The sequence below is a fragment of the Pan paniscus genome, chromosome 11 (assembly GCF_029289425.2).
Source record: "Pan paniscus chromosome 11, NHGRI_mPanPan1-v2.0_pri, whole genome shotgun sequence".
NCBI lineage: Eukaryota > Metazoa > Chordata > Mammalia > Primates > Hominidae > Pan > Pan paniscus.
Window position 1 is genome coordinate 86,317,480 of NC_073260.2, and position 15,040 is coordinate 86,332,519.

The 15,040-nt window shown below is 41.9% G+C and overlaps 1 long non-coding RNA gene across 1 annotated transcript in view; it reads right to left on the minus strand.

Annotated features, from left to right (window-relative positions):
- Positions 1-695: 695 nt before the first annotated feature.
- The window catches only part of LOC117981687 (uncharacterized), a 124,958-nt gene continuing 110,613 nt past the window's right edge, over positions 696-15,040 (minus strand). Inside the window, exon 4 of the long non-coding RNA XR_008619722.1 lies at positions 696-10,083. This is a non-coding gene — a long non-coding RNA (uncharacterized LOC117981687). The remainder of the gene's footprint in view (positions 10,084-15,040) is intronic.

The window sequence follows — 15,040 nt, forward strand, 5'->3', positions numbered from 1 at the left end:
TTTACATATTTATATAGGGATATATATATATATGAGAGTGAGAGAGAGAGAGAGAGTTAGTTTACTGACCATCAAGCCAGGCAAAGAAAGGCATGGAGTCAGATAGAATCCAATCAGGTGTTATTTTAAATTTTGTTATAAGTGATATCCCTGTCAAAAAGAAAAAAATAGGGAATTCAATTTGGTATTGCACAAAGTGATAAGCTGGATGAAACTAGGTACAACACAATTGTTGAGGGGAGGGGTGTTGCAAACTCAAATTAGTTACGTAATTTAGGTCATGGTATAACTTGAATCTAAGGGGCCTGAATTGAAAGTCCACCTGCTCTGGGCTTGGAACCCCCCGAAGTCACATTAAAAAGCGCTTGAGAGGAATCACCCAGGATGATTACGTTTTAGTCTTCAGTGCCAACCACTACCTCTGGCCACCAGTACCTGCAGCCTGTGAGATGGTACCAATAGCATGACCGTAATGACTGACCCAGAACCTCAGCTCACCCGAAATGAGGGTGCTGTAGCTGGGTTGGCAACCTCAGTTTTCTTGGGATAAGAAAGCAGTTCCCACAGTGAAAAGGTGTCTTTTTAACCCCTGGAAGGTATAAATTAAATACATAAATAATGAAGTCAATTAATAGTAATATATTTGTGTTAAACTTAGGAATGATCTGTATATACTTGATATTTATAGGTTTTGTGATGTGTAAGAGAATTTGGCATATCTGAGATTACACTGTAAATATGTAATTAAGTAACTGATTTTTGACTTGTGATTTTGCATTAAAAGTTGTAAGAGAATCTGATGAGTTTAGTAAATAGTGTTGGAATGTTTATGAGAATCTGAGATTCACCATATTTATGACTTTAATTTATTAAATTTACAAGAATAATTTTAAGTGCTTAGAAAGGTTTTGCTTGTTAGGCACCAAAGTGCCCCAAACAAAAACAGATGCATCACATGTATATATAAATGCACTTCAAAAGGCTTAAGGGGATTTAATAAAATGAGTTGTAAATGAGGCTGTTTCAGGGAATTTGGATTTACAGTTAGGATAATAAAATTCAAAATTAATCTTAAAGGCTTAGGGAAAAATAGGTTTTTATAGTTTGTTACTTTTTTCTGCACCCAAAAAGTAATAATTCTGAAGTCATCAAGAACTCCAGCTGACACTTGCTATATCTAAAAATGAATTCAGAATTGTTCCCTACCCTAGGAGCTAAACGTTGGATCCTGAATGGTGAACAGCAGTACCACACGCACAGGGGTTCAGATGAGTCCCGGGGCACCCTTGCTTCTCCCTGTCCTCCTCTCCACATCTAAATAGCTCCCTGGCACTTACCCATCCTTCAGGCCTTTGGGCTCTGCCCTCCTGTCTCCCCTGCCCCTTGGGCTAGCACTACCCCTGCCCCAGGTTTCTCATCTGCCTCGCAGGAATCTCCCTGCCTCTGGTCTTCTCTCCTCTCACCTTTCTTTTCTTCCATTAGAAGATTTGCAAAGACACTGCTGAGTGGAGAAGGAAGCCCAGCCTGCGTGACTCTGGCTGACTTTGTGTATCTGCTGGCCATGACAGCCCCAGAAGTCTGTAGATGGTCCTCCCAGGTCTGAGTTGCAGCTTTTTGCCTGCAATGTCACTGTCTTCCTCACCAGCCCAGCCTGCTTTGTTGTTGTTCTTTGAACCTTTTTAAAAATTTTATTGATGCATAATAGATGTACATAGTCTGGGGGTATGTGCGATAATTTAACACATTTATATAATTTGTAAAGATCAAATCAGTGTACTTGGGATATGCATCACTTAAATATTTGTCTTTCCTTTATGTCAGAAACATTCAAATTATTCTCTTCTAGCTATTCTGAAGTGTACAACAGATTATTGTAAACTATAGACACCTTAATGGTCTAACACTAAGCCTTATTTCTCCTATCAAACTACATTTGTACACATTAATCAACCTCTCTTCATCTCCTCCTCCCCACTACTCTTCTCAACCTCTGGCAACCACCAATTTATTCTCTATCTTAATGAGATTCACTTTTTTAGCTCCCACATATGGGTGGGAATAGGCGATATTTGTCTTTCTGTACTTGGCTTATTTCACTTAACATAATGACCTCCCATTCCATTCATGTTACTGCAAATGACAGGATTGCATTCTTTTTTATGGCTGAATAATATTTCATTCTGTATATAAACCATGTTTTTTAATCCATTTATCCATTGATGGGCCCTTGGGTTGATTTCATATTTGGGCTATTGTGAATGGTGCTGCAATAAACATGGAAGTGCAGGTATCTTTTCAATATATTGATTTCCTTTCTTTTGGATATATAGCTTAGATTTTTTCTAAGGTCCTTAGGTTTTTCTAAGTATATAAGTATATATTTTACATTCCCAACAGTGGGAATGAAAAAAAAGCCATTTTATCTGAGGTGAGATGATATCTCATTGTGGTTTTGATTTGCATTTCTCTGATGACTAGTGATGTTAAGCATTTTTTCATATATCTGTTGGCCATTTGTATGTCTCTTTTGAGAAATATCTATTCAGATCTTTTATCCATTTTTAAATCATATTATTTGGGTTTGTGCTAATGAGTTGTGTGAGCTCCTTACACAATCTGGTTATTAATCCTTTGTCAGATGAGTAGTTTGCAAATATTTTCTCTCATTCTGTGGGTTGTCTCTTCACTTTGTTGATTGTTTCCTTTGCTGTGCAGAAGCTTTTTAGCTTGAGGAAATCTCATTTGTCTAGTTTTGCTTTGGTTAGCTGTGCTGTTGAGGTCTTACAGGAAAAATTTAATGTCATGCAGCATTTCTCCAATATTTTCCTCTAGTAGTTTTATAGTTTTATGTGTTATTTTTAAGTATTTAATCAAATTTTTGATTTTTGTGTATGTGAGAGATAGGAGTCTAGTTTTTTGTTTTTGTTTTGTTTTTGTTTTTGTTTTTTTCTTGAGATGGGGTCTTGTTCTCTCATCCAGGCTGGAGTGCAGTGGCATGATCATGGCTCATTGCAGCCTCAAACTGCTGGGCTCAATTGATCCTCCCACTTCAGCCTCCTAAATAGCTGGGACTACAGGCGTGTGCCACCACACCTGGCCAATTTTTGTTTTTTGTTTTTTTGTAGAGTTGAAGCTTTGCCATGTTGCCCAGGCTGGTCTCAAACTCCCGGGCTCAAGATATCTGCCTGCATTGGTCTCCCAAAGTGCTGGGATTACAGGTGTGAGCCACTGCACCCAGACAAGTTTCATTCTTATGCATATAGTTATCCAGTTTTCCCAGCCTCATATATTGAAAAGATATTTATTGCATGTTCTTGACTGACAATGCAGGGATTTATATCTGGGTGCTCTGATCTGTTCCATGTATGTATCTGTACCTATCTGTATAGCCAGTACCATGCTAATTTGGTTACTATAGCTTTGCAGTAAGTTTTTTGTTTGTTTTTGAGACAGAGTTGGGCTCTGTTGCCCAGGCTGGAGTACAGTGGTGTGATCTCGGCTCACTGCAACCTCCGCCTCCAGGGTTCAAGCAATTCTTCTGCCTCAGTCTCCCGAGTAACTGGGATTACAGGCACGCACCACCATGCCCGGCTAATTTTCGTATTTTTAGTAGAGACAGGGTTTTGCCATGTTGGCCAGACTGGTCTTGAACTCCTGACCTCAGGTGATCTGCCCACCTTGGCTTCCCAAAGTGCAGGGATTAAAGGCATGAGCCACCCTGCCCAGCCTGCAGTAAGTTTTGAAGTCAGGTAGTGTGAGGCCTCCAGCTTTGTTCTTTTTGCTCAGAATTGTTTAGGCTATTCAGGGTCTTTTGAATTTCCATATAGATTTTAGGATTTTTTTTCCTATTTCTTGAAGAATGTCATTAGTATTTTGATAAGCATTGCATTGAATCTGTAAATTGCTTTGGGTAGTATTGCCATTTCAATACAGATTCTTCCAATCCATGAGCATGGAATATTTTTCCATTTTTTGGTGTCCTCTTCAATTTCTTTCATCAGTGTTTTATAGTTTTCCTTGTATAGATGTTTCAGTTCTTTGGCTAAATTGATTTCTTCGTATTTTATATTCTTTATAGCTATTGTAAACAGATTTCTCAATTTTTCTCAGATTATTCACTGTTGGCATATATAAATGCTACTGAATTTTGTATGCTGATTTTGTATCCTGCAACATTACTGAATTCATTTATCAGTTCTAACAGTTTTTTTGGTGGAGTCCTTAGGTTTTTCTAAATATAAGATCCTGTTGTCTGAGAGCAAGGCTAATTTGACTTCTTCCTTTCCAATTGGGACACCCTTTATTTCTTTCTCTTGCCTACTTGCTCTGGCCAGGACTTCCAGTATTACGTTGAATAAAAGTGGTAAAAAATAGGCATCTTTGTCTTGTTCCAGATCTCAGAGGAAAGGCCTTTAATTTTTCCCTGTTCAGAACAATGTTGGCTATGGATTTGTTATATATGACCTTTATTATTTTGAGGTATATTCCTTCCATTCCCAGTTTGATGAAGGTCTTTATCATAAATGGATGTTGAATTTTATCAAATGCCTTTCTGGCATCTATTGAAATAGTCATATGTTTTTCATTCTTAGTTCTTGGTTCTGTGAATGTCATGTATTATGTTTATTGATTTGTGTATGTTGAACCATCCTTGCATACCGGGGATAAATCCCACTTGATCATGGTTAATGATGTCTTTAATGTGTTGTAGAATTTGGTTTGGTAGTATTTTATTGAGAATTTTTGCATCTTGGTTCATCAGAAATATTGGCCTACAATTTTCTTTTCTTGCTGTATCCTTGTCTGGTTTTGATATCAGGGTAATGCTGGCCTCATAGATAGAATGAGTTTGGAAGTATTCCTCCTCTATTTTTTTGAAGAGTTTGAGTAGAATTGGCATTAATTCTTTGGCTTTGTTTATTTTTGTTTTTTAAGAGACAGTCTCACTCTGTCACCCAGGCTGGAGTGCAGTGGTGTAATCTTACCTCACTGAAGCCTTGAACTCCTGGGCTCAAGTGATCCTCCCATCTCAACCTCCTAAGTACCTAGAACTACAGGCATGCACCACCGCACCCAGCTAATTTAAAAAATTTATTGTAGAGAATCTGAATGATCTTTCCATCACTGAGAGTGGGGTGTTAAAGTCCCCTACTGTTATTGTATTGCAATCTATCTCTTGCTTTAGATTGCTTTTCATATTTGGGATCTCTGGTGTTGAGTGCCTATATATTTAAAATTGTTACATCTGCTTGAGAAACTGACCCCTTTATCATTATATAGTGACTTTCTTTGTCTCTTTTTACAATCTTTGACTGACTTGTAGTCTATTTATCTAACTATAGCTATAGCTACTTCTGCTTTTTTTTTTTTTTTTTGGTTCCAGTTGTACGGACTCTTTTTTTACCCCTTCATTTTCAGTCTATCTTTACAGGTGGGTTTCTTGTAGGCAGCATATAGTTGGATCTCATTTCTGTCCATTCAGCCACTCTCTTCCTTTTAATTGGAGAATTGAGTTCCTTTATATTTAGTACTATTATTGACAACTAAGGACTCACTACTGTCATTCTGTTGCTTGTTTTCTGATTGTTTTGTAACTCCTCTCTTCCTTTCTTCATTTCTTACTGCCTTACTTTGTGGTTCAGTGATCTTCTCTGGCAGTATGTTTTAATTTGTTTTTGTTGGTTTTTTTGGAGACAGAGTCTTGCTCTGTCTCCTAGGCTGGAGTACAGTGGTGCAATCTCAACTCACTGCAACCCCTGCCTCCCAGGTCCAAGTGATTCTCCTGCCTCAGCCTCCCAAGTACCTGGGATTACAGGCACCTGCCACCACATCTGGCTAATTTTTGTATTTTTAGTACAGACAGGGTTTTGCCATGTTGGCCAGGCTGGTCTTGAACTCCTGAGCTCAGGTGATCCACCCACCTCGGCCTCCCAAAGTGCTGGGATCACAAGTGTGAGCCACCACGCTCAGCCTAATTTGTCGTTTTTTATTTTTAGTGAACTCACTATAGGGTTTGCATTGTGATTACCATGCAGTTTACAAAAAAAAACTTATAGATGTAACATTATTTTAAAGAGAAGATATCTTATTTTAGATCACATAGAATAGAAACAAAGAAAAAATGAAAATAAAAGTTTACATTATAACTCCATCGCCTCCACATTTTGACTGTTAGTTGTTTCAATTTACATATTTTTATATTACCTGTCTCTTAACAGGTTGTTGTAGCTATTATTGTTTTTGACAGATTTATATTTTGGGTTTCATACTAGAGTTATAAGTGCATTTCATACCACAATTACAATATTAGAGTATTCTGCATTTGTGCATGTACTTAATTTTACCAGTGTGTTTTATACCTTCAAATATTTTAAATTTTGTTTTGTTTTTGCATATTAGTGTTTTTTTCTTTCAGATTGAATAACTCCCTTTAGCATTTCTTTCTTTCTTTTTTTTCCTTACAGTAGATATTATCCGAAAACCTTTAGCATTTCTTGTAAGATGAACCTGGTGGTGGTGAATTCTCTCAGCTTTTGTTTGTCTGGAAAAGTCTATCTCTCCTTCATTTTTGAAGAATAACTTTGCTTGATACAGTATTTTTTGATGGTAGTTTTTTCCTTTCAGCACTTTAAAAATGTCATGTCACTCCCTCCTGACCTATATGGTTTCCATTGAGAAGTCTCTTGCCAGAAAGACTTTATGTTTTACTTGCTTCTTTTCTCTTGCTATTTTTAGGATCTTCTCTTTGTCCTTGACATTTGAGAGTTTGGTTATGATATGCCTTGGAGTAACCTTGTTTGAATCAAATCTGTCTGGTGTTCTCCAGCCTTCCTGTACCTGGATGTTTATATCTTTCTCAAGTTTTGGAAAGTTTTCTGTTATTATTTCTTTAAATAAGCTTTCCACCTCTTGCTCTTTCTCAGCTCCATCTTGAACATCAATAATGCTTAGATTTGGTCTTTTGAGGTAATTTTCTATATCTTGTTTGCTTTTCATTATTTTTTTCTCCTCTGACTGTGTATTTTCAAATAGCCTGGTATCAAGCTTACTGATTCTTTCCTCTGCTTGATCTATTTTGCTGTTGGGAGCCTCTAATGAATTTTTCAATTCAGCAAATGTATTTCTCAGTTTTAAGATTTCTGTTTGATTATTTTGTTATTTCAATGTCTTTGTTGAATCTCTCTAATAAACTTCTAAATTGCTTTCCCGCATTACCTTGAAGATCCCTGAGTGTCCTTAAAACTGCTATTTTGAATTGTTGCTCAGAGAGCTCACACATCATTGTCTTGCTGGGGTCCATTACTGATTCCTTGCTTTGTCCATTTGGAGAGTTCATGGTTCTCTGTCTGCTGTTGGTTCTTGTGGATGTGTGTCTATGTCTTTGCATTGAGGGATTCGTTATTCATTTTAATCTCCATATAGCTTGTTTTGCTTTTATTGGATATATTTGCTTAGAGGTTCTTTATTGCTAAATCACTGTCTTCTTTTTGGCTCTAGATGGCATCTTAAGCCCACATTTGCTTTGGCTGTAGTAAATGATTGGAGCACTGCCCTTCCTAAATGGGGTATCTCAGCAGTGTGGGAAGCCTGGCTAGGGGTTTGTGCCCAGGGGACCTGTGGAATGGACCTCCTACAGCATAGTGCAAATGAACCACCACTCTGATTTAATGTCTCCTTTGGCAAAGTTACAAAGCAGAATTTCCAGAGATGAGGATGCTTGTCTCACCTCCCCACTTTCTGTCTGCCTGTCCTCAGGGATAGTTAGTTCTCTCTTTGGTCACTTAGTGATGCTTCCCATGGTTTAGGCAGAGGTCTACTGCCAGGGAAACCAAGGTGGTGGGGAAGCTGGTTGTCCACCTCGATCTCACTTTTTCTACTGTAGAAATTGTGTGTTGGGGGAAATTTTTTCATGCTCTTGGTGCTGGGAAGAATGGGAGAAGGGGTTCACAATTGTGAAGCTCAATTTTTCTTACGTCTGCTTAGAGATTTTTCAATTCTCTGTGGCCCCAGGAACTGTTTCATCTTCATTCTTGAGTTCTGGGATATTACTGGTGATAATCTTGGCACTGTATATTTATTTTTGGTTTCCTATGTAGGGGGCAGTGAAGCTAGGTTGCTTCTACGCTGCCATTTTGGAACCAGAAGCCCAGCCTACTCTCTTATTGTTAGCCAGACTATGTGCATTAGGAAAGGTGAAGCCTCCTCCCTCTACTTGCTTGCTCTTTCTTTTTCCTTTTTTTTTTTTTTTTTTTGTTTGTTTGTTTTTGTTTTGACAGAGTCTCACTCTGTCACCCAGGCTGGAATGCAGTGATGCAATCTTGGCTCACTGCAATTTCTGCCTCCTGGGTTCAAGTGATTCTTGTGCCTCAGCCTCTCGAGTAGCTAGGAATTACAGGTGTGCCATCACACCCAGATAATATTTGTATTTTTAGTAGGGACAGGGCTTCACCATGTTGGCCAGGCTGGTCTCAAACTCCTGACCTCAAGTGATACACCTGCCTTGGCCTCCCAAAGTGCTGGGATTACAGGCATGAGCCACTGTGCCCATCCTGCCATCTGTTTCTTTTGCTGCAATTCTGAGTTAGGAATGGAAGCCCTGATGAGGGTGAGGGTGACAGTGGCCACCTTCTCTGAGCCCTCCCTTCTACTGATCACTTTTCTCTAAAGATCTCATCACCCTGACCTAATTCAGTCTCTGCCATTTCTGTATACCAAGGTAAAGATGGGCATTGACTGAAAGACAAGGAAGCAAGGGAAAATTCTACATTTTGTAACCAGAGAGCATGGGAGCAGGTGCCCAATTCCAGCTCCACCATGGACTTTCTGTGTAAGCCTGAGTAAATCCTTTCCCTGTCTGGGCCTGGTTTTCCCTGGCCCTTTATTAAGTAAACAAGACCTTTTCATCCAGCAAAGCCACTTCTAGGTCTTTGTCTGAGAAATATGCTCTTATATGTGCCCAGCAGACAAATAAGGCTTGCAGCCTTGCTAGCAACCATAAATAATGTCAATCTAAAATGTCAATCAATAGAAGAATATGTGAGTAAATTAGAGTACACACATAGACTATGTCAGTCAGGGTCTGATAAGGTTTGGCTGTGTCCTCACATAAATCTCATCTTGAACTCCCATGTGTTGTGGGAGGGACCCAGTGGGAGGTAATTGAATTATGGGGGCAGATTTTCCCATTCTGTTCTCAGGATGGTGAGTAAATCTCATGAGATCTGATGGTTATTATAAGGGGGAGTTTTCCTGCACAAGCTCTCTTTTTGCTTGCTGCCATCCACGTAAGACATGACTTGCTCCTCCTTGCCTTCCACCTTGATTGTGAGGCTTCCCCAGCCACATGGAACTGTAAGTCCAATTAAACCTCTTTCTTTTGTAAATTGCCCAGTCTTGGGTATGTCTTTATCAGCAACGTGAAAATGGACTAATACAGGGTCCAGTTAAGAAATACCATTAGGCCAGGCGTGGTGGCTCATGCCTGTAATCCCAGCATTTTGGGAGGCTGAGGCAGGTGGATCACCTGAGGTCAGGAGTTTGAGGCCAGCCTGGATGACATGGTGAAACCCCAGCTCTACTAAAAATACAAAAAATCGGCCTGGCGTGGTGGCTCACGCCTGTAATCCCAGCACTTTGGGAGGCCGAGGTGGGCGGATCACGAGGTCAGGAGAACGAGATCATCTTGGCTAACACAGTGAAACCCTGTCTCTACTAAAAATACAAAAGATTAGCCAGGCATCATGGTGGGCGCCTGTAGTCCCAGCTACTCGGGAGGCTGAGGCAGGAGAATGGCAAGAACCTGGAAGGTGGAGCTTGCAGTGAGCCAAGATTGTGCCACTGCACTCCAGCCTGGGCAACAGAGCAAGACTCCATCTCTAAATAAATAAATAAATAAATAAATAAATAATAAATAAATAAAAATAAAAATGCAAAATATCAGCCAGGCATGGTGGCAGGTACCTGTAATCCCAGCTACTCTGGAGGCTGAGGCAGGAGAATTACTTGAACCTGGGAGGCAGAGGTTGCAATGAGCAGAGATCACACCACTACACTCCAGCCTGAGCAACAGGAGTGAAACTTCATCTAAAAAGAAAGAAAGAAAGAAAGAAAGAAAGAAAGGAAGAAAGAAAGAAAGAAAGAAAGAGAGAGAGAGAGAGAGAGAAAGAAAGAAAGAAAGAAAGAAAGAAAGAAAGACAATTAGCACCAGTTATCTTCCTCACAACATTCTGTTACAAAAATATTCAAACATACAGGAAAATTTTTAAAGTTATAAAGCAAACACCCATATACCCACCAAAATTAACATTTGGTCATATTTGCTTTATCATCTATCAATTGATCCATCTGTCTATCCATCTTATTTTTAAATGCATTTTAAAATAAGATACTAAAAAATATGTTTTGCCCAGAAACACTTCAACATGTATATCATTAACTAGAGTTCCATATGTATTTACAGATTTTTTAAGGTAAATTTTTATATTAATCAAATGCACAAATCTTAAGTCTACTATTCAAAGAGTTTTGCCAAGTTCATCCACTGATGTAATTCAAACCCTTCATCAAGAGATAGAAAATATTCTTCACGCCAGGAAGTCCACTCATGCTTTTTCCCATCCAATTCCCACTGCTCCCGCCTCCACCTGCAAACACTTTTCTGTTTTTTTTTTTTTTTTTTTCCCTACCAGAACTTAATTGTATCTGTTCTAGGACATCATGTGAATTGAGACATACCATAAAAGGCCTCTTTCAGTCAGCCCAGTGTTTTTAAGATTCATACATGTGGATGTGCATATCACTAATTTTTGTCTTCTTTGCACAGAGTCGTATCCTGTTGTGTGGATATACCACAGTTTGTCCACTCTTCTGTTGATGGACACCTGGGATATTTCTAGCTTTTATCCATTGTGAACAAAGCTGCTATGGACTTTTGGTTTTTTAACAATTATTTTTGTGGTCATATGTTTTTATTTGTCTTGGGTAAATACCTCCCCTCCAGAGGATGCAGCGTTCGAGGCGCTGGATTTTGTTAATGTTTAGATTTATAAGAAGGATAAAGCACCGCCTACCTTCATGTCCTCTCCCATCCTTTGCCTCAGTGTAGATGTAAGCCAGCTGGTGCCATCTCCCTCCCTTCGTGAATTCTGTGTGGAGTCCTCTTCCTGGTTCATCCTTGTTATTGTGCCTTGCTCAGGACCACTCCAGGCCACTAGGTATGCTTCAGTACTTGTAACTCTTATAGGGCTGGGAATCTTTATCTCTTTCATTTCAGGAGTCCTGCTTCCTTGCAAATGCTCCTATCTCTCCCTCAGAAACCTCCAACCTCCCCACATCAGTTGATGGACATTGGCCTCTAGGCTGATTCGAAGCTCTAAGTGAGCTCTAATGTTCTACAAGCAGGTCTGATTACCCATGGTCACCAGCCTGAGTTCTTTCTGGGCCCATTCAGAGTGGCTGGGGAAGGAGCTGTGAAGCAAGGAGCAGACAGTTGGATTCCTATGACCTGGTCCAAAGATGCAGATTCAGAGCCAACTCCCTGGCCCACCAGACTTTAGCACCTCTTATCTCCCTTGGATGTCTGCACTCAGGCCTCATTGCCCACCTGTGGAGGGGCCACCATCTGCAGATGGGCGATGGGGCCTGAGTGGGGAACATGAGCGCTCTCCAGCCTCAGTGAAGCTCAGCCTTCACCCAACTGTGTATCATACATAGCACCCCGGTTAAGAATGAGGACAGTGGACATAGACACCCTGGTTCCAGACCTGACTCTGGCTGTCTTCACGTGTCTCCTGTTGCTTCTGTTGTGATAAATTTCAAATATAATGCAAACTAGAGAGAGAGGAGCTGCTGCTGGCTCTGCTGAGTTCCTTCTCACCTTACACAACCTGAGCTTTATGACCTAGAGCAAGGTACTTCCCTCTGAGCCTCAGGTTTCTGTCTGTAAAGAGCCATACAAATGGCAGATAGTGGGGTGTTACAATTGACCTATGAGCTTGGGCAGGCCAGGTGAGCCCAGGTAAATGGAAGCCCCTACTACCATTTCATGTGGCCCCTCCCTCTTGAATTCATGCCCAGTCATTACCTCCATCACCCTCTTAATCCTCACCACAGCCTTGGGAGGGGGTGTGGCCGTACAGGAATTATTAACCCCTTTTACAGATGAGAAAATTGAGGGGTAAAGCAGAAAACTGGCCTGCCACATCCCCATGAGGGAGCCTGGGTTTCTGACTCTCTCTGTGCCTGTCCTTCTGTTTAACGTGTTAATTTGTGGTGAACTCTCACATGTGGAGAGGAAGAGGGTAGAGCCTCGTGGCTAAAAGCCAGTTAGGAGCCAGCCCACCTGGGTTCCAATCCAGGCTCTGCAGCTACTAGGGCAAGTCACCTAACCTCTTTGTTCCTTGGTTTCTTTCTAAGTAAAATTAGTATTCCGAGAGTACTTACACTGTTAATAATAGCAACATTAGTATTATTATAATACATTGTGAGAATTAAATGAGTGAACACAGGTAAAACAGAATGACCTAGAACATAGTAGGTGCTATGGTTTAAGGGTGTCCCCCAAAATTCGTGTGTTGGAAATTTAATCCCCAACACAACAGTATTGGGAGGTGGGGCCTAATGGGAAGTGCTTAGGCCGTGAGGGCTCTGCCCTCATGAATGGATTAATCTGCTATAAAGAGGATTGTGGGAGTGAGCCCTCTCTCTTCTGTTCCTCCTCCATGTGAGGACATAGTGCTCCCCCCTCCAGAGGATGCAGCATTCAAGGCACCATCTTGGAAGCGGCTCTCTTGCTGAGAACGTGAGGCTGAATGAGGGATGCAGAACTGCATGAGGCCACTGGATACCTTCCCTCCAGTGGATGCAGGACTTGAGAGGAGGTGAGTCTGGCTGGTCTGGGTGATGCCTGCTTGGAGCTACCTTTGCCAGCAGCCACAGGAATGTGCATTTCCCAAACCCATTCCCAGTTGCCCTGACCCCTGGCAGAGTTAGGCAGGGGAGCCACATTTTCCCACAGCTCACAGTGCCTCTCCAGCGGTGGCTGCAGAAAGGCCTCTTTTTGTTTAGACTCTGTTTCCAAGGTCAGATCTCCTCAGCCAGCAAGGCTCTTCAGCTAATGATGTCCGTGGAGACAGAGGAGGCTGCTACACATAGCCTTGCCCAGGAGTCGCCCCAGGGAGAGCCATTTGCCAGGGGCAGTTTGGCCTGCAGTGGAGCAAGGTTGGTGAGCACATCCCCAGGGGCAGGAGGCCTGAAAGTCAGGGCTGAAGGAGCCTTTTCACGAGTATCCTGCAGCCGCCTCCTCCTTTTACTCAAGGAGGGGAGACAGGCCCAGAGACCTCTGTCACCAGGAGTCAGGGCAGAGCCAGGCCTGCAATGCAGGGCTGCTGCCTGCTCCATCCCCCTGGACAGTGGACCCCAAACTTGAGCAGGCATCAGCATCACCTGGAGGGCTTGGTTAATCACTGACCGAGGGGCCCCACCTCCAGGTTTTGATTCAGTAGGTCTGGCATGAGGCCTGGGGATTTGCCTTTTAACAAGTTCCCAGTGATGCCTATGCTGCTGGTCCAGGAACTGCACTTTGAAAATCATTATTTAGGAAACTGCCTTGTGCCTAGAAAGGTGGGATGGAGCCCAAGAATGAGGTGCCGAGGAGGTAGAATAGCAACTGCTTTCTGGAAGGAAATGGAGGACAGAGTAAAAATAAACTTGAAGGTTCTAGGATGGGCAGGCTTCAGGGGGAGGCTGGGTGGAGGAGGAAGAGGTGGAGCCGGGGTCCATTCAGACTAGAGTGAGGCAAGGTGCCTGGAAAGCAAAACTTAAGAGACACTCACTCTCAGGTTTGTACAAGCACAAGGTCAGCAGCTGCAAGAACCTGAGAAGGACTGTCTCTTTAAATATTGTGGGCTGGGCATGGTAGTTCACACCTGTAATCCCAGGACTTTGGGAGGACAAGGCAGGTGGATCACGAGGTCAGGAAATGGAGACCATCCTGGCTAACACAGTGAAACCCTGTCTCTACTAAAAATACAAAAAAAATGAGCCAGGTGTGGCGGTGTGTGCCTGTAGTCCCACCTACTTGGGAGGCTGAGGCAGTAGAATGGCGTGAACCCGGGAGGCCGAGCTTGCAGTGAGCCGAGATTGCGCCACTGCACTCCCACCTGGGTGACAGAGCCAGACTCCGTCTCGAAAAAATAAATAAATAAATAAATAAAATAAATAAATAAAAATAAAATAAACACTGTGTGCTAGCACCTGACTTGCTTCATTCCAGTCCCAGCTCTGCCCCTGAGGTCCCCATGTGTCCGTCAGGCTGTCAGGTCAGCAGTGCACTCAGTGTTTTCATGAGTAGCGACCTTCTGTGGGGCTCTGCATTCCTGATGGAAAACTCTTCTTGGTTAGAAGCATGACATTTAAAAGCCTAGGCCAGGAGGAAGGTAGGTGCACATGTGTGAAAGTGAGAGAAAGAGAAGACCTGGAAAGAAGGCAGCCAAAGTGACATACAGCAGTGTGTAGACTCCCTGCTAATTAAAGTGTGCTTCTTGGAACAGTGGCATCAACACCACCAGGGGAGCTTTAAAAAATTCCAATGCCCAGGCCACACCCCAGAATCTACATTTTAGCAGGATTGCCAAGTGATGTAGGCACAGGAACACTGGGATCGCCTGGAGAGTTTTGTAAAATACTGATGCCTGGGCCGTGACCCAGAGATTCTGATATCATTGCTCTGGGTTTGGCGTGTGCTCCGGGGTTTTAAAAACTCCCACGTGTTCTCAGGTGCCACGTAGTCTGAGCATCATTGGTGTAGACAGCTTCAGAGGTCTTTAGAATTGGTGTTGGAGGCAATGTGACATAGTAGAACTCACACAGGATTTTAGTATTTGGAGTGCAAATTCCAATCTTGACTCTGCCACTAACTAGCTATGTTGGCCTTGGCCAGATCATTTTTCTCTCTCAATTTCCTCAACATTCAAATGGGAATATTAACAACCTCCCTGGACCAAAAAGTTAATTATGATTAATTATTAGAGTTCAAGGGAGT